The 19,504-nt window shown below is 38.1% G+C and overlaps 1 pseudogene; it reads right to left on the reverse strand.

Annotated features, from left to right (window-relative positions):
• Window positions 1-2,232: 2,232 nt before the first annotated feature.
• LOC108711066 lies at window positions 2,233-19,005 on the reverse strand (annotated as a pseudogene).
• Window positions 19,006-19,504: the final 499 nt, after the last annotated feature.

The following is a 19,504-nucleotide window of genomic DNA, read 5'->3' on the forward strand; positions in this document are numbered from 1 at the left end:
CAGTTGTAACTGTGCATCAATCCTGGTGAAATGTTTCTTGGTATATGTAAGATTGTATTTACATATTGCATTTTTATGCCCTTACTCTGTAAAGCAATGCAGTAGATGATGGCTCTATATAAATAATAGTAATGCCAGGGAGGAAGAAGCCATGGGTTAATACTAAAATAGTATTCATGGTATTTATGAGCCTCTGTATCCTTGGGCCATGGATATTAAAATAAAAGGGTTAATTATTGTAGTTCAGCTTGAAAAGAAAGCCCACAAGTCCTTTATCTGATGTCACGGAGCAGGGATTAATCTTGTGCTTGTGGCATAATGCCTGAAAGATGTTCCCTGATTTTGAATTGTACTATGGCATCTGTGGTGAATGAATCATAGAAGTAACAAATGCTAAAGACTGCAATATTTGCCAGCATAAAGGCCATTACTCTTTATAAAGCCCAAAGACATTTCCCTTTCTGCTTTTCACATTACCTCAGAAACAGATTCCCTTCTTCAATCACTGTCAGACTGTTCTGCAGATTTATCAAAATGTGAGATTAGAGTTCACCACAGAATAACTCACCTATTTTCTATTCAATCCTATGGGGTTTTTAGTAGTTTACTTTTTGATGGTTGAAAGTTAGAGTTCACCATTTGATAAATACAACTCTAAAGATCCCATAGGATTGAATAGAAAGTGGGTGAGATTTTCCTCTGGTAAAACTCTAATCTCACATTTTGATAAATCTGCCCCTTAGAATGAGTAGGAACAAACAGCAAGTATTTGACTTTTAAAGAACAGGAAATGCAATGTCTTGATTGGAAAAGAGAATGTTATTGCTGCTCTAGAGTACAGGTATGGGACCTGTTATCCATAATGCTTGGTATCTGGGGTGTTCCGGATAACAGATCTTTCTGTAATTTGGGCCTTCATGCCTTCAGTCTACTAAAATAAGATTTAAACATGAAGTAAAACCAATAGGATTGTTTTGCCTTCAATAAAGATCAACTGTATCTTAGTTTTGATCAAGTACAAGGTATTCTTTTATAATTACAGAGAAAAAGAAATTCTTAAAAATTTGGATTATTTGGATAAAATGAAGTCTATGGGAAACAGCCCTTCTGTAGTTTGGAGCTTTCTGGATAACGGGTTTCTGGTTAACTGATCACATACCTGTACAGTAGGTTGTGTGTTTATGCGGAGACCCTTTACATCCAGGGTTTACATTTTGAGCTGAAATACTGAGGTAGAACTGGAGTTAATCAGGTGCAAATCAATGGCAGCTACATATGCAGTAAAGAAATAGCTTCCATTGACATTAATAAATATTAAGTAACACATTCTGTTGTTTTCCTCTCGTTACAGAACAGGAATGGCCACAGCATGGCTAGCATCTAATAGGGTATGTGTTATGATGGCTGGATGAGGCATTTTCTATGGATGTTGAGGTCACTCTGCGTCACAGTATGAGAATCCAGAGCTGAATTTATCTAGCAGCAAAATTTAAAATTGCTAAGGGGTCTGTGCCAGAATAGGAGCCGGACACTTCTGCATAATGCAACAACCTCATACATGAGCCCAACTGCAATCTCACTGGTCACACATCAGTAGTTTAGAGGAGAAGGAAATTCCCTGGGCGCAAAAACCCTCCCCTGTGCTGCCCTCCCCCCTGGCCTACCAGTCCCGCCGGGCAAATGCCCCTAACTTGTTACTCACCTCTCTGCGCAGGTCCTGGCCACGAAGTTCACAGGCGCCATCTTCTCCCAAGCGGTCTTCTTCCTGGATTAATCGGCATCTTTTGGCGCATGCGCAGTAGATCCGTACCAGTAAATGCTCCTACTGCGCATGCGCCAAAAAAGGCTGATCAAAGCAGAAAGAAGACCGTTTGGGAGAAGATGGTGCCTGTGAGCTCCGTGGACAGGACCTGTGCAGAGAGGTGAGTAACAAGTTAGGGGCATTTGAAAGCTGGAAACTAGAAGACAGATATTAAAAAAAAAAAAATTAAATAAATAATTGGCCATTCTATAACAAACTAAAAGTTAACTTAAAGGTGAACAAGCCCTTTAAATCTCGGGGGGGGGCAAAAGCAAAACAATGTTAGTAAAGCAGTCAAAAAAACTATTTTAGACAAGACGCACTAGATAAAAGTAGCCAACTAGTGCCTTTTATCTTGATGATTTTCTCAGGTAATGGTTACCAATCAGTTTCAATTTTTTGTGGATAACCCAAAAAAATGGTTTGTGCAGTTTGGCAAACAGTTTTTATTAAATATATTTATATTTGTAGAATTATGGGAATACATGTGATCTCTTAAAGCCAGCACCATTTTTATTTTGGTTGAGGTGGAATCCACTCCTCAATCTTCTTCCGAGTGGTAGGAAAAGGAACATATTGCTCTGGGCTGCCACTGACGTTGAATTTATGGTTCTGCCAGACAAATTTATGAGTAACAGGGGGATGAGTCGTCGGAGGCTCTTCTGTCATGCAATGAAGCCAGCGATGCCTGATGAGACACAGCAAGAAAAGATAATGAATAAATGATAGAATGCACAAAGCATGCAGAGTTTTACATAATTACAATTAGTTTGCTACGAAGAGATCTTTTACCAGTTCACCAGGTTAGAACAACCAGGGAAATGTTGTGATTTCCACCTAGACAAATCATGTTTGCACCTTTCAGCAACACCGATTTGCTGCTCTAACTCGTGACTAAAAGATGATTAGCCTGCAGGCATTCTTCAGTTATGAGTAGAACATAACCTGTAATTGTACTACACTGCTAATGTATTGCTCATTTTAATAACACAGGCTGGATTTTTATCATCTTATCTACATAACAATATTGCAGCAGGGACAATATACAAATGACACAAGAACATTTATAACCTCAGTAATTATTTGTCTTTGTAAACAGTGTAATTAAAGCATTGCTCATTTAGTATGTACAGATCATAGAAATCAAGGTGTAATGCAACTGCAGCCGATGGTTTCTCTTGGTGAGGTGCACAATGTTAAATGGCACATTGAGAGTGGGAAAAGCACTACTCCGTTGCAGACACAGCTCAATAGTTGTGTATGGGTTAAACTGGTATGGGATCCGTTATCCAGAAACCTTTGAATTACAGAAAGGCCGTTTCCCATAGACTCCATTTTAGCCAAATAATCAACATTTTTTAAAAATGATTTCCTCTGTAATAATAAAACAGTAGCTGGTATTTGATCCAAACTAAGATACAAGTAATCTTTATTGCAAGCAAACCAGTCAATGGGTTTATTTAATGTTTACATGATTTTCTAGTAGAAGAATGAAAAAAACCATTTCACGGAAAACCTCAGGTACTGATCATTCTGAATAACACGTTCCATACCTGTACAGGGAACATGGGAGTGCTATAGAATGTATGCCTGCCCCTCCATTGCGTTAATGATGCATTAATTCTTCACTCCCAGTCAATACATTTTCTCCTTCGCTTTCTTAGCTGTCGTTACCACCATCTATTACCTTAGGCCGCCAATAAGTAAAAGCCTATGATCTATACTAGAGGTTCTCAAACTGTGTGACTGCCCCATCCCCACCCTAGGGTGCTCTAGCAGTGAATGAATGTGCACTGAACCTAAAGGTCAGTTATGGTAAGATTAATCTGGGTGTTCACAAAACTATATCATTGTATCTGTTATGTTCATGTGGTTATGTAGCCATGGATTTGTTATTAACTATGGGGGGGGCTCAAAAAATAGAAAACAAAAGTGGCTTGAAACAAAAATTCAGAAAACTCTGCTCTATACCTTCTTATTTTACTGTTTAGTTATACATACAGGTTTCTTAAAAGGCAAACCAACCCCAAAATAAAAAGTTGCCCAATAAAAGAAAAGTCAAGCAACCTCAACATAGAACGTAAGCGAGCATCTTCAAAACTCTAGAGCAGTTCCAACAAACCCCGGAATTGTCAGATCTGTCAGTGTATAGCTACATACAAATGCAATATTTATACCACTCTCAATTTCATAATACTCCACCGAAAATACAACAAACAACAGTAGAAACTATAATACAATCACCAGGGAAACATAAGCTAGTATCTAAAACATACACATAGCATGCATCTCAAAAATATGACATCAGACCCAGGGTCAAACTTAAGTGGGAAGGTAGTGGAGTTCACTTAGAACCTGATGAATGGGAAGAGATGGAGGACAGTCTCTAGCTCCCTCTAATCAGCACAGGAGACAGGCTCATTCAATTTAAAACTGTACACCAAACGTACTTGACACCAAAAAAACTACAACGTATGGGTCGCCTAGAACATTCCAGATGTCCTCGCTGCAATTCACCAGATGCGGACTTCATACATCTCATATGGTATTGTCCAGATATACAGAAATTTTGGGGAAAAGTAATGCAAATTTTAGCCAACAAATTTACTCTACCGCAAGTACTGAACCCAGCTACCTTCCTACTAGGCGTAACAGATACTCTGGTACCCAGAACCCACTCCAGATTATTGATGAGAGCACTCTTGTTCTCCTGGAAAATGGTAGCCCTACACTGGATGGGACCAACACCTCCTACACTTAAAAAATGTATTAAAATCATAAATTCTCAGCTGGAACTTGACAAGTTAACTTATATTGCCTGAGGCTGCCCAGAGAAATTCGAAAAAATATGGACTCTTTGGCTGGATTCACCCGCAACAACGGTCCAATAATTATATTTGAAAAAGTCCAATATTTGTCTTTCTTCTTCCTTCTTACTGTACTTCCTTCATTATTAATGAAAACTTAATAAAAAGTTACTATTAAAAAAAAAAAATCAGTGCTTTTAAAGTTATTTGTAAAACCAATTGCTACTGAAAGCAGCATTTACTTAAAGGGATCCTTTCATCAGAAAACATATCTTTTTTCAAAACAATCAGTTAATAGTGCTACTCCAGCAGAATTCTGCACTGAAATCCATTTCTCAAAAGAGCAAACAGATTTTTTTATATTCAATTTTGAAATCCGACATGGGGCTAGACATTTTGTCAATTTCCCAGCTGCCCCACGTCATGTGACTTGTGCCTACACTTTAGAAGAGATTTACTAGTGAGTGTTGTTCTTAGATCTACCAGGCAGCTGTTATCTTGTGTTAGGGAGCTGTTATCTGGTTCCCTTCCCATTTTCTTTTGTTTGGCTACTGGGGGGGAAAGGGAAGGGGTGATATCACTCCAACTTGAAGTACAACAGTAAAGAGTGATTGAAGTTTATCAGAGCAGAAGTCACATGACTTGGGGCAGCTGAGAAATTGACAATATGTCTAGCCCCATGTCAGATTTCAAAATTGAATATAAAAAAATCTGTTTGCTCTTTTGAGAAATGGACTTCAGTGCAGAATTCTGCACTATTAACTGGAACAGAACTATTAACTGATTCATTTTGAAAACATTTTTTTCCCATGACAGTATCCCTTTAAAGGGGTGGTTCACCTTTAAGTTAACTTTTAGTATGTTATAGAATGGCTAATTCTGAGCAACTTCTCAATTGGTCTTTAGGTTTTCTTTTTTTATAGTTTTTTATTTATTTGACTTCTTCTTCTGACTCTTTCCAGCTTTCAAATGGGGGTCACTGAGCCCATCTAAAAAACAATGTAAAGCTACATATTTTTTGCTATTTTCACTTTTTATTACTCTTTTTTCTATTCAGGCCTCTCCTATTCATATTATCAACTCGTATTCAAATCAGTGCATGGTTGCTAACAACCAGATTGCTGAAATTGCAAACTGGAAAGTTGCTGAATAAAAAGATAAATAACACAAATCACAAATAATAAAAAATGAAAACCAATGTTGCAAAAGACAGCTGCCTTGTCTTACATTGTATCAACAGTCTGAGCCATCAGCGCAGAGAATAGAAAGGGACAAACACTGCTTTTAATACCAATACATACAGTATAAAAATAACTTAAAGGGGACCTGTCAGCCAGACATAAAAATCTGTATAATAAAAGTCCTTTTGAAAATCCAAATCCAAATTATTTTTGTTATTAAAGCATTCATAGCTGTAAACTCATTTAAAATCTCAGCTGTCAATCAAATATTGTCTGACCCGCCTCTTATGGCTTAGGCATAGAGGTGGGGCAGGCTATTACTTTCACTTTCCATTCAGCACTTCCTAGATGTCACTGCTCCCCCCACATTCTCCCTCTCTCTTCACCGTTTAATTCGTAGCCAGGGCATGGGGATGGACATCAGGTGCCCCCATTCTGGTGCACAAACAAGATTCTGAGATGATGCAAGGTTTGCCTTAATAACAGTGCCCACAAAATGTCTCCTGTCTGCTTGCTATAATTACGAGTTCCCAGACCAAAGGAAACAAGATTCAGATAATTTATACAGTGTAATAAAATAGGATTTGAAATATTTTTTTCCAGTGACAGGTCCCCTTTAAAACCATAGCAAATTTGTAATGAATGTATATTGCAAAGCTTCTTAGGATTAGATTTTCTTTTATTAAAAAAAATCACAATTTTGAGGGTTGACATGCCCATTAACTAACAGCGTCACAAGACAACTCTGAAATAAGAATACCCCCTCAACAAAAAGCAAGTACATGAATATACTCAGCTACACCATTCTTTTATTCACAGCAAGTGCATCATGTTTTCAGAAAACATTTGGCTTTGTGCGCTTTCTTATAATAATACATTTTAGCGAATAACAGCATTGGTAATGGCACTCAGCCCTGCTGAGTACATTGTTGCATACATGGAAGACAAGAGCTAGGCTTCCAAAAATTACTGCTAACAATAACCTGAAGGAACTTGTGTTATTTGGCAATCAATAAAACCATGTAAGGCCCCAGAACACGAAGAGAAATTGAAAGGCTTTGTTACAAGTATGTCACAATGAAGCGATTAAATCAAAATGCAGGAAAAAGCAGCAAGTGTAATTGTATGGACTGTGCCATCTCTGAGTCCTTCAACCCAGTGTCTAAATAAAGGGTAGCATTCCCAGAGTCTTTAATCCAAGGTTAATAGCACCTGAACACATATTTCAAGCAGTATTGTTGCTATTTCAAGCAGTATTGGGCACTGTATTTTGATGTTTTTAGTAGACATAAGCCATGGTGATCCTAATTAAAGAAAGCTGCCTTTCTCCAGAAAACCTCAAGTACCAAGCTTTCTGGAAAAGTCCCCATATCTGTACTTTCCTGGTAAAGAATGATTCCCACCTTTCCAAGTAGGGAAGTCTGGGCAGGGTAAGTGACATTGGAAACAGGTAGGTGACAGGGTGGAGCCAATTAATGGGTGGGCTTGTGACATCAGGGGGTGGGGCTATGACAGTGATCGGTGATGGCTGATCATTCATTCAGAATTCCTTATTTTGAAAAATGTGGTCAAATCAGGCAGGTGGCAACCCTGTGGTAAAGGAATTGCAGTGTCCAGAAAGTTTGCATTATAATCTGTTACTATAGCTTGCACTGTTGTTCTGTTCTACCCAAATACAGAAAGAATAGAAAGTTTCAATTACTGCGGGTGCCAAATGTTAGGCACCCCCAAGTGATTGTATTTACTTACTGGACATCCTAGGTCAGTACTCCTGTTAGCAGAACAGGGGATTCTTCTGCACAAGTACCACTGAGAAATCTTCTTTCTGCTTCTTCCCTGTTTGCCCGGGTGCACATGCACAGTAGAGAAAAAAGCCAGAACTGAACTACTCACTCTACTGTGAAATGTGTCAGCTTGGGCCACTGAAGCAGAAAATTGCTCCATGGTGCTCCTACAGAAGCACCTGGGCGGTGCAGTTCTCTGCTATCAGGAGAACAATCCTGAAGTGGCAGGTTGTAATCAATAGAGGGTGCCTAACATTTGGCAAACCCTAATGATTTAGACTTTCCTTCTTTACAGGAAAACCAAAGTTAATTCACTGGGGGCTGACTATAGGTTAGGCACCCCCAATGAATCAATTGCTACATTTTTCTCCCTAGACCAGTAGTTTTTTTTTTGTTGTTGACAAAAATGCAATAAGAATTGGAACATTGTTAAATTGCAGTATAGCCACTACTCCCTGTTTAGAGAACACTTGAAGGTGTTCTCTTGATCAGACTTGATGGAACATACCTGGACAATGTTTTTTTGCAATATTAAACAACTTACAAGAACAGGAACAACTATCCTGTTGAGCAGGCCTACACCTGTCCTGTTGAGCAGACCTACAACTAGGGATGTATTAAATCCATAAAGTTTGCATATGGCAAAACACAGCACCCTCCTTAAAACATTATGCCAAATACTGGAGCCTTACTTTCACGTTTAAGTCAGAACTTAAATTGCAGCTTTTCGTTGTCTAAGCCCTGGGTTGAGCACATTCCTTTTTACAACTGCTTTTAAAGTCTATAAGTGAAATGCAAGTCAATCTGCCAAATCAAAGCTGTGAAATGACAGGGTAAGAACACAAATACTAGAAGAACTGATAAGAGCATTCACTGTCTGGCAATCAATAGTTATTGATCCAGGTACTTGAACCTGAATTATTATCACTGTCACTGAAGCTAGCCACACATAAACCAATGTATTTCCAAGCTGGTGTGTGTGTGTGTGTGTGTGTGTGTGTTGACTGCTGCAAACCGCATAGGCTGTCACCAAAATAAATTTTGTCCAGAAGTGCTGTCTGCCTGCGGAGTGTTTAGTTATATTTACAGTGGGGACACTGTTGACAGAGCACCTGGCCAAGAGGAAGAGGCAACATTTGCAAAAAAATTTCCTATTCAGTACATTTTGATCCCTTTGATTGTTTGGAGCGCTAATTGCCATGAAGCCAAGTTGGTTTGTTGTGCCACCCAGTAGAGAAAATAGAACATTTAAAGAAAAAAAGAACATTGCTGTGATAGAACGAGAAAAAGGTTTGCTATGGCATTAGTGCACCCTTGTGGCAGATACTCAATACTGAAATGACTTTATATTGCTGCAACACAACTAAATAATAACAGGTTAGTAGCACAGCAAAGAAAATCTTGCTGCACTTGAAATGGCTTGTAACTGCAGTGGCAATTTGGGAATATTTACTGAACTGCTGAAGGGAAGGGCTCAGCAAGCTTTACAGATTTATATCTTGCAGAAAATGTAACAGTTTGAGGATAAGCATGAATAATATCTAGCTAGAAGACTGGCTATATATATATATATATATATATATATATATATATATATATATATATATATATATGGAACAATATGTCAGGAGGTCTTTAAAGGAATAGTTTAGCGTAAAAATAAAAACTGGGTAAATAGGCTGTGCAAAATAAAACATGTTTCTAATATAGTTAGTTTGCTAAAAATTTAATAAATAAAGGCTGGAGTGACTGGATGTGTAACATAATAGAATACAACTTCCTGCTTTTCAGCTCTCTTACCCTGCGTTAGTCATTGACTATAAGGGTTAGTTTACACGAGGAGATTCGGGGAGGTTTTGTCGCCTGGCGACTAAATGCCTCGTCTTCTGAGCGACTATATCCCTGAACTGCCTCAGCATGTTTTCCCATAGGCTATAATGAAAACGCATTGTCGCGTGTGCATTAGCGCAAACCACTTTTCATTATAGCCTATGAGAAAACACGCTGAGGCAGTTCAGGGAGATAGTCGCTCAGAAGACGAGGCGATTAGTCGCCAGGCGACAAAACCTCCCCGAATCTCCTCGTGTGAACTAACCCTAAGGGGCCCCACATGGGAAATAACTGTTCAGTGAGTTTGCAATTGATCCCTAGCATGCAGGTCAGATTCAAAAGCAACAGTTATGAACCATGTGCCCCCCTTCGTGTCACTGATTGGTTACTGCCTGGTAACCAATCAGTGGAAACCAAGAGAGCTGAAAAGCAGGAAGTAGTGTTCTGGCTATTATGTTAGACATCCAGTCACTCCAGCCTTTATACATTACATTTTGGGCTAACTAACTATATTGAAAACATGTTTGATTTGGCAAAGCCTATCTATTTATCCAGTTTTTATTTTTATACTAAACAATTCCTTGTAACATGCAATAAATATATGGCCACAGAAAAAGTAAAGAAATACAATAGATAGGAAAAAAGATTTTATGGAGTGAGGTACAGTTTAAAGGTACCTAGGCAAGGCAGTCTAGACTTCTGGACATGAAATGGGAAGAGCTTAATCAAAGTAGGCTGACTTTAGGGTGGACAAGAGGCAAGTATATCAGGGTCAGTACCCTCAAATGTCCCAATCATTCAATTGGTTACATTGGGAGGTATGACACGATGCAGTGGGTTAAAAAATACATCAAATCTGTAAATCTGTGTCTCTTACAACAGAGCACTTAATCTCTTTATACTTATACTCACTTATTATAATGTTCTCTTCCCTGTGTATACTTTTCTATATTGTAAAATTGTACATTGCTGTGTATTCTTGTAGTGCTTTATAAATAAAGGTATATACATACATGCTCCCTCTGCATACAGCTTCTTTGACATCCTCCTTTTCCCTCCCCAGGGGGGGAGCTGCACTTCAGAAAGCCATCAAAGTGACTGCTACACAATGTTTGGGTTTTGGTAACAATGTGCAGACAAATCTGCAGTCTTACAAATACAAGACATGCTCAGTTTTGAATATTGTGGGTATAACCCACTCTGTGTGCATGGTGACAAATAAAGGTGGCCATACATGTGAGATGGGCGATATAGGGCGATTCGATCCATTTGCCCAGAACTGTACAGCCAATCTGTAGATTCTGGCAAATGGCAGAAGGGCTTCTGTAAGATGCTATAAACATAGTCTGCAGGCCGTGTACCCAGAGGGATTTTTAAACCTGCCCAGGTTGAGAAAGCTTGTTGGAGGGCCTCATACATGGGCAAATAAGCCCAACACCCCATCCATCATATTAGGTGACTTTAATATACCTGTTAACAATATTAACAACCCTTCTGTCTCTAGACTTCTTTCACCAACATCCTCCCTAGGCTTATCTCTGTGCTCAGACTCCCCCCTCTCACTACTGGATCTTATATTTACCAGACTCTGTTCAACCACCAATTTTACTAACTTACCGTTTCCCCTCTCTGATCCCAATATGCTCACATTTTAACTCTCACTAACTTCCTCCTCACCCCCTGCTAGACCCCTAACACAAAGCTCCCATGACTTGCAAGCTCTAAAACAATTCCTTTAAAGGAATAGTACCACCAAAAAATAAAAGTGTTTTAAAGTAATGGAAATATAATGTATTGTTACTCTGAACTGGTAAAACTAGTGTGTTTGCTTCAGAAACGCAACTATAGAGTTTATATAAACAAGCTGCTGTGTAGCCATGGGGCAGCCATTCAAGCTGGAAAAGGGAGAAAAGGCACAGGATACACAGCAGATAACAGATAAGCTCTGTAGTATACAATGGGATTATTCAGAACTTCTGTTATCTACTGTGTATCCTGTGCTTGAATGGCTACCCGCATGGCTACACAGCAGTTTGTTTATATAAACTTTATAGTTGCGTTTCTGAAGCAAACACACTAGTTTTACCAGTGTGAAGCAATAAAAGATTATACGGTCACTCCTTTAAACAAATTTTTTGTTCTTTTAAATGTGCCCACGTTCAGTCACCTTTACATCCATGCTTTAGCTTGAAATGAGTAACCAATCACATTTTCAGTGACAAAAGCAGGGGAGGAGTGGAAACTGGATCCCATATTTTGGGAAAGTAAAAAGGACCTTTAGTTTGCAGCTTGTTTGAGATATAAAGCACAAGTATGCTCCCAAATCAGGTTCTGTAAATGCTGCCAAGGTTTTTAACCTCACTGCTGCATAATAGGGGCTATATATTGGGAACTGTGTTAAAGGGGATTTTAGTTCTGACCATCAGCATTGTGTGTATAAAGCCAAGTAGAAGTTATAAAGGAAGTAACACAAAAATGCAGTTTCTTTTGGCCCCTACCATCACCATGTGGTTCCTGTGCAAAATCCAAACACAGATATCATTCATCCTTCTATTGTTCAGGTTGGAACACTGTAAAAACCTTATTATAAATAAATATGGGTAATTTATAACTGTGAGAAATGTAAGATGGCATGCCAAATAACATTTCTCATGCACTTTCCAGGAACAACCACAATACAATTTTATTTTAGTACTCTCACTATAAGAATTCTGTTTTAGCAAAAACTAACAGGACAAGCAAGGGATTTATATCATGTTTTAAGAGGTTACTCTGATTGTATAAAAAAAGTTTGGAAGGGCAAAAACCTGCTGTCTGCAATGGTATGGCTTGATTGCAGACTAAATGGTATGACACAGGTCTACTTCATTGTTAAGGTGGCTATACATGGGCTGATAAAAACTGTCCTTCCAGACCAAGTTGGCAACTTATTGGCCCAGGTATGGGGTCAAGCAACAGGCATGCCCGAGTGATATTTGGCCAAAAATCAGGCCAAGTTTATTCTTAATCTGAAGAGGACCACACCAACACATTGATGCAGACCTCATCCTTCTCAGGCCCTTTTATATGATCAGATTCTTGGTCCACAGCCTATCAGATCAGCACAATTTGCCCCAGTGTGTGTGTTGCCAAAATGGGTCCAGATCTACTTCTGTCTGCATACGGCAAGCTGTAGTCACTTTTCCAGAACTATAAATCAGTAGAAAAATGTAAATATTATAGTGGGAAATATAATATATTATTTTTTAACAGTATAAAGTAAAGCAATAAAGCCCAGTGTTCCAGTCAGCAGACATATAAGTAAGCAGAACTTAGCAATGTATGTGGCACACACACCTCATTCCTTGTTGGCCAAATGTAGGCATACTTAGCTTAGTGGCTAACTTGAAAATTGGGGTTTAACTTGTAACATTTACCCTTTATCAGACAGTGCAAAGACCTTTTGCATGGCCCATCTATTTCAAAGATGATCCAAATGACTTATATACACCACACTATCTGAATAAAATGCTGAATACTAAAAATATTTTGCTTTTTGGTACATTTTGAAATTAGGCAAACTTCGTGGGGACAACATTTACCATGCTGTGTAAAGACAACAAAGAGATCAAATACACCACACGTGACCATCTGATCGGCATCACCAAGTAAAAAAAATGCTTGTTTTTCAAACTGTATAAAATTTCAAATGGTGCAGAAATGTTTTCCATTGACTTGAATTGGTTATGCCAAAAATATAACAAAATAAAAAAACGACGAACAGGCAGTGTAAAAAAGAAAAAAATAAATAAATGACACAGCGTTCTTAATTCACCATTTATTTTATACCACGTTTTACACAGCATTATAAAAAGCCGCCAAGACAAAGAAATTCATTGCCAGTTCACAGTGTCCACTTGAATGGGTATTAAAAATGAGGTATTAGCAGTACACTTTGGCCAGTATGGGTAAGTTTGCATGTCAAGGCCCCTCACTGTACTTAAATCAAACACTGCCCCTTGGTGTACTAATTTTGCGGCGCATTTAAAATCATTAGGCCCCCAGCAATAATGTGAATAAGCAAGGAAAATACTCGGGTGATAACATGCTCAGAATCAACCATGAGTCATTATTAACCTAAAGAAACACACATTTAAAATGAAACCAAGTAATTGTATTGTTTCATAAATTAAGCTCATAATATAATTTTACATGATTGGGTATAAGCAATTAATAGTTTTTTGTGCTTCTAAAAGCAGTCGTTCTTATCAATGTCAAGTGACCTGTGTCCTGGGAATTTTCCTGGTGGGTCCCCCTTTCTGCAGTGCGGAGTATTAACTTATTACTATACTACATTTCCAGGTTCTGCTTGTATTTTAATTAATTTTGAGCAGTGAGAGAGATATAGTAAAGAGTTAGTTTAGAGCTCTGTGACTGAGTCAGGGTAAAGACAGAGGCCAAATGTATTGCCCCAGACAGCAGGAGAATCCAGACAGACTGTTATATAGGGCTGGTGGGGTAAGTATCTCAAGAAGAATTTGCAGTATTCAGTCTACATTTCACAGGGAAGAATTTTGTGAATCCACACTGTGTACATTGGCAGGTGCTGGCCCTGTCAGTGCACAATGATATAAGAGCAAAAGGGAGCAGATCATTTAAATATGAACAATGAATCTATGGGGATGGAGATACCAGCATAAAGAAAAAATGTTAGGTTTTAGTGGGCCCTTAAAGGGATACTGTCATGGGGAAAAAAAAATGTTCAAAATGAATCAGTAAATAGTGCTGCTCCAGCAGAATTCTGCACTGAAATTCATTTTTCAAAAGAGCAAAAAGATTTTTTTATATTCAATTTTGAAATCTGACATGGGGCTAGACATATTGTCAATTTCCCAGCTGCCCCAAGTCATGTGACTTGTGCTCTGATAAACTTCAATCACTCTTTACTGCTGTACTGCAAGTTGGAGTGATATCACCCCCCTCCCTTTTTCCCTCCAGCAGCCAAACAAAAGAACAATGGGAAGGTAACAAGATAACAGCTCCCTGGTAGATAAGAACAACACTCAATAGTAAAAACCCATGTCCCACTGAGACACATTCAGTTACATTGAGAAGGAAAAACAGCAGCCTGCCAAAAAGCATTTCTCTCTTAAAGTGCAGGCACAAGTCACATGACCAGGAGCAGCTGGGAAATGACAAAATGTCTAGCCCCATGTCAGATTTCAAAATTGAATATAAAAAAATCTGTTTGCTCTTTTGAGAAATGGATTTCAGTGCAGAATTCTGCTGGAGCAGCATTATTAACTGATTCATTTTGAAAAAATTTTTTTTTCCCATGACAGTATCCCTTTAATTTCATGTGCCCTTTGTGCCCTAATCTAACACTGAACCTTACCATTCAGGGGGAACCATACTTCCATCTACCTCCCAGTATGTTGGTTTTCCATTCATTTCACTTGTATAATCCACCCATCGATGACGAGCTGCAAACAAGGGAGTATGATTAGTCAGCATGTATACATTTAATCAAAATTTTATTAAAATACCCTGGGCATATATTAACAAAAATGTAAGCAATGATTCTGTGCTCCATATTTTTACCTGACAATATTTATATAATCATGTAGCGCACATTATTTTCTGGGGTGATGGCATGTATAGTGCTAACAACATGTAAATGGAAGAGGCATGGCCTGCGCAAATATATCTATTTACAACTATAGTAAAGTTTCTGAAGCAAATAAACAATTTTTAGCAGTGCACAGCAACAGTACATTATATTTTAACTACTTTAAAACACTGATTTTTTGATGTTATTGTTCTTTTAATAGGGAATCTTTGGCAGTGACACACAGCAGAACACTAACAAGCAGAGTGGCAGGCAGTTCAATAATTAAAGGAAATGTAAATCTTAAAAAAAAAAAAATTGCTCAGAGCACTTTTGCAATTCAAATTTTTAAAATGCCTATGTAAAGAATTTTGCAACAATGGGGCCACCTACAGTTCAGGTTTCTGACTACAGTTGGGAAGAGCATGTTTGTAAGGAAACAACTTACAAACTGTTCAAATGTTGCTCTGAAAAAAGTAATCTGGTCATCGTGTATCAAACACACATGTACATGGATAACTTTAAAATCAGTAAAACCGGACAAATGTGTTAAATCTTAACAAAGAAGTAACGTTTATCTTCATAATACTGCCATACTGGTCAACACCAACGAGAGTACCAGTTTTCAGATCATTCACCCTGCATGAGAGAAATGAAAGTATATTTTACTTTCAATATAAACTAGGACATATAAAATAAATTCCAGTAACATCATACAATATAAAGTCTAGTCCTTTATAAGTGACATGGCCAGCTGCATATTAGGTGCACCAATTAATTAATTATTCATTTCCATATAATTGCAGTTCAATTAAATACATCAATTAGTCCTGCAGGCATAATGAAACACTTTCATAAAAAGGGTGTATGTTAGATAACTTTAGGAATATCTAGTGATGACCGTGGTATCTTGAATATTAAAGCTGTTGTGTCTGGCGATATTAAAGCAGGCCTCTGTTCTGGACACGTAAAAATGAAATATTCTGCATACATATTGGAGGCTTACTACATCTATTATATGTTCACATTAAAAGGGAAAAACAGCTTTATGTTTACTATCAAAACATACATCTGTGGATATTGAAATAAATAATGTTCCATGGTTTGTTCATGTTCTAATAACTGTGATATCCATCAGAAACTTAAAGGAACAGTAACACCAAAAAGTAAAAGCATTTTAAAGTAATTAGAATATAAGGCACAATATAGTTATGGGTTTGCTTTAGAAAAACTACTAGAGTTTATACAAATATGCTGCTGTGTAGCCATGGGGGCAGCCATTCATGTTGAAAAGGAGAAAAGGCACAGGTGAGTGCATCTGTTATCTGCTGTGTAATCTGTGCTTCAAAATGGCTGCCCCCATGGCTTCACAGCAGCTTGTTTATAGTATTTCTGAAGCAAACTCACAGTTGGACCAGTTCAGGGAAACAGTTCATGATAAATTAATTACTTTAAAATACTTTTAAAGTGTTTTAAAGTACTGTTCTTAAAACATATATTTTTGAACTTTGTATAGGCCCTAATACATATTGCCTTTAAAACTACTCTTCCAAAACAAAGCAATCAGTAAAAGGCCTCTTCAGCAATCGGTCCAACTCAAATCACCAAATGACGAAAGATGACTCTGAGCCCTTCTTTATTAGGAGAATATATTCTACATGGTGCTAATCACCTGACATGTCTCAAGTTACACAGCACAGAGATATGTAAAGTGTTGTGCAATTAGATTAAATGGAAACAAAAGTCTAAAATAGAATAATGCTAAAAATGCTGTATTTTGTATACTAAACATAAACATGAACTTACTGCACCAAAAGCCTAATAAAACAAATGATTTATGCTTTCAAAGTTGGCCACAGGGGTCACCATCGTGTAACTTTGTTATACATCTATGCAAGACCAAGACTACGTACATGCTCAGTGTGGTCTGGGCTTCAGTTGGGAGGTTACGTTTAGGGATCATCATAAATTATCAAAACAGCACAAGTCAAATAATTTCTGCCATAGAAGTCGATACAGCAAGACTGAATAATAATCAGAATATGCAGACTGCACTGGGTCTGCAGATACAAATCTCTACACAGTTGCCGGCTGCTTAATAGGGAAAACAAACAAAGCTGCTCGAGGTCAGGGAGGTAAGCTGGGGGATATGATCAGTTTCCCTGCAGAGCAGTTAGGGACAGTCTGTTTCCTATCTGCAGTAGTCAGAGCAAGTAAAACTAAGGGGGAATTTTACTGTATACAATCTCTTATAAAAACGGTACACATTTCTTAATTGAAGTATATTGGCGATACATTTCTTTTTCATTAAAGAAAGTAAAAATTAGATTTTAGTTCTTTGCCTTTACATCTGCACACTGCACTCCCGTTCTCACACTGAAAAATCACAAGATTTATTTCCAAATGCCTGTCTGATGTCAAACTGTTTGGTCACGTATTTGATTAGCAAGCAATTTAGTAGGCTGATCAAACAAGTTACTGGAATAGAGGTCTTGAATCTGCAAACCAGACTGTTCTTGAGTCCTTCTCATTCCTCAATCCAAAGTTGTGCGTCAGAAACATAATTTCAGGTCCACTCGGGTAAAGGGTAGGAAGGGGACAAACGATAATTTTGAGTAGTCAGTACTCACAGAGTTTTGAACAAGAGACACAAGTGTCACCCAAAGTTTTGGATGTGTGGTAAAGAATTCTGCTGTGACAGCTCAACTAATCATAAGCATTCCTTAATTTGTGGTACATAAAAAACAAAAAGTATATAATACTAAAAATGCCTATTTTACCTAACAACATCAGACACATGCCCATTATCTTATTCAGAAACCACGGGCACTAATATGAAATTGGGCCAGCCTTTGCTGGTTTAACAGCCTCTACTTCTCTGGGAAGGCTTCCCCTCGATTCTGAAACACTGTAGATTTGCTTGCATTTAGTTACAAAGCATTAGTGAGGTTGGGTACAGTTGTTGGGGATCAGACCTGGCTCTCAGCATTCCAATTCAACCCACAGGTATTCAGTTGATTCAAGTTCAGGGTGTTGAGGCCAGTCAAGTTCTTCTGCTCCCACCTTAGCAAACCAGGTGGTGCATAATTTTGCTGAAACGAGACACAGCATTCTCCAACTGTTGCCACAAAGTAGGCCTAAATTGTTGGCTAGATGGTTGCCCATTGAAAAATAAACTCCTTGCTCCTTTAACTTGGCACTGGGTGATTAAAGAAAAATATCTACTCAGGCTGAGGTTTCACACATTCTGTGGTTGAGCCTATTATAATTATTACCACTAGATTTAAGACTAATTGTAATGCCCTGTTCTTAATCAATGTTAAAATGCCTGCTTTATTAATAAAGGGGCTAATAACAAACATTTACATTGCCCACATAGGGTTGCCACCTGGCCGGTATTAAAAATGATGGTTGATCCCAATGTTATAAATAGGGAAAAAAGATAAATATATAGGAAGGCTGGTATTTTTTTTCCAGAAAAGGTGGCAACCTTATGCCCACTCAATAGCCTTTCATATTTATATTGCTTAAAAACAGGTTTTAAACTTAGCAGATCAAGTCGTATTTTTGTAGGGGGTAACAAACCCGGTTATCTCAAAATAATTCAGTTCGCTGGTGCTATTCTTCAGTAATTGGGTCCATATCTTAATAGCCTTCTTTATTCGGTGTCAGAATCTTTATACGGGTCTCCGTCTTTTTAGGAGAACACATTGTCTTCCAAGACAGCAATCTATACATATTCACTGGAAATCAGAGGTCAGTGTGTTTATTTATGCAAGGTGACTTACGATGGGGAAGTGTAAAACCACTGCACCCCGGCCGGTCTCCCCCTGAGCAAGTTAGTATACCCCGGTGGACGTAGCCTTTCTCTCATGTATCTAACCTGAACAGCTGCCACATAGAGCCCCGCAGCCCACCGTGAGCCCGGATCTGTTCCACCGCCCTCCGTACCAGCTGCAAGTACTCCGACATTTTCCTTTACTGGTACACGGCAGAGTCCTTCTGTAAAAGGCGTCCGGATAGAAACAATAGGTACCTCCTCTAAGTTCCCCGTTACATTTTACGTTCCCATAGCGCCTATGATACATCACATGTGCACTGTTACCCTTAGGATAGATTACTTTACAAACTGATATTTTATTAATTTGTTCTGCAATAACTTTTCAAGTTGGTTAGACAGTTTTCCTTTCTTCTATCCAAATAAATACATAATTTTTTTATAATACACAACAAGAGCCATGCAGATCCTATAAATAATATCCTTTTTCAATAAAACCAGCATGGCTTTTTAACAGATACAATAAAGCTGAATGGTGAGTCTCAGATATCCAACTTAATGAGACTAAAGGCAAGGTAAAAAGAACAGAATACAGTCAATTATTGGTGACACAACATAAGGGAAACAGTTGACAAACATCAACTGAAAAGCTCCACTCTCACCAATATTAAGGTTAGGAGTTTGTTCACCTTAAAATGAAGTATGCAATGCATGTTTGTTTTTTGTTAATGAGCTT

The sequence above is a fragment of the Xenopus laevis genome, chromosome 3L, assembly GCF_017654675.1.
Source record: "Xenopus laevis strain J_2021 chromosome 3L, Xenopus_laevis_v10.1, whole genome shotgun sequence".
Lineage (NCBI taxonomy): Eukaryota > Metazoa > Chordata > Amphibia > Anura > Pipidae > Xenopus > Xenopus laevis.